Source organism: Colobus angolensis, unplaced genomic scaffold, assembly GCF_000951035.1.
Source record: "Colobus angolensis palliatus isolate OR3802 unplaced genomic scaffold, Cang.pa_1.0 Scaffold77, whole genome shotgun sequence".
Lineage (NCBI taxonomy): Eukaryota > Metazoa > Chordata > Mammalia > Primates > Cercopithecidae > Colobus > Colobus angolensis.
In genome coordinates, this window is record NW_012121487.1 from 5,066,956 (window position 1) to 5,068,180 (window position 1,225).

Here is a 1,225-nt window from a genome sequence, read left to right on the forward strand (position 1 = left end):
TTGAGATCTGAGAACAGACAGACTGCCTGCTCAAGTGGGTCCCTGACCCCTGAGTAGCCTAACTGGGAGACATCCCCCACTTGGTGCAGACTGACACCTCACACCTCACATGGCTGGGTACACCCCTGAGACGAAGCGTCCAGAGCAAGAATCAGACTGCAACACTGGCTGTTCAGCAATATTCTATCTTCTGCAGCCTCTGCTGCTGATACTCAGGCAAACAGGGTCTGGAGTGGACCTCAAGCAATCTCCAACAGACCAACAGCTGAGGGTCCTGACTGTTAGAAGGAAAACTAACAAACAGAAAGGGACACCCACACCAAAACCCCATCAGTACGTCACCAGCATCAAAGACTAAAGGCAGATAAAACCACAAAGATGGGGAAAAAGCAGGGCAGAAGAGGTGGAAATTCAAAAAATCAGAGTGCATCTCCCCCTCCAAAGAAATGCAGCTCATCAGCAGCAACAGAACAAAACTGGATGAAGAATGACTTTGATGAGTTGAGAGAAGAAGGCTTCAGTCCACAAAACTTCTCAGAGCTAAAGGAGGAACTATGTACCCAGTGCAAAGAAACTAAAAACCTTGAAAAAAGAATGGAAGAATGGATAACTAGAATAATCAATGCAGAGAAGACCATAAACGAACTGATAGAGATGAAAAACATGACACGAAACCTACCTGACAAATGCACAAGCTTCAGTAACCAACTCAATCAACTGGAAGAAAGAGTATCACTGATTGAAGATCAAATGAATGAAATGAGGCGAGAAGAGAAGTGTAGAGATAAAAGAGTAAAAAGAAATGAACAAAGCCTCCAAGAAATATGGGATTATGTGAAAAGACCAAATCTACGTCTGATTGGTGTGCCTGAAAGTGATGGGGAAAATGGAAACAAGTTGGGAAACCCTCTGCAGGATATCATCCAGGAGAATTTCCCCAATCTGGTAAGACAGGCCAACATTCAAATTCAGGAAATACAGAGAACGCCACAAAGATACTCCTTGAGAAGAGCAACTCCAAGACACATAATTGTCAGATTCACCAAAGTTGAAATGTTAAGGGCAGCCAGAGAGAAAGGTCAGGTTACCCACAAAGGGAAGCCCATCAGACTAACAGCAGATCTCTCGGCATAAACTCTCTAAGCCAGAAGAGAGTGGGGGCCAATATTCAACGTTCTTAAAGAAAAGAATTTTAAACCCAGAATTTCATATCCAGCCAAACTAA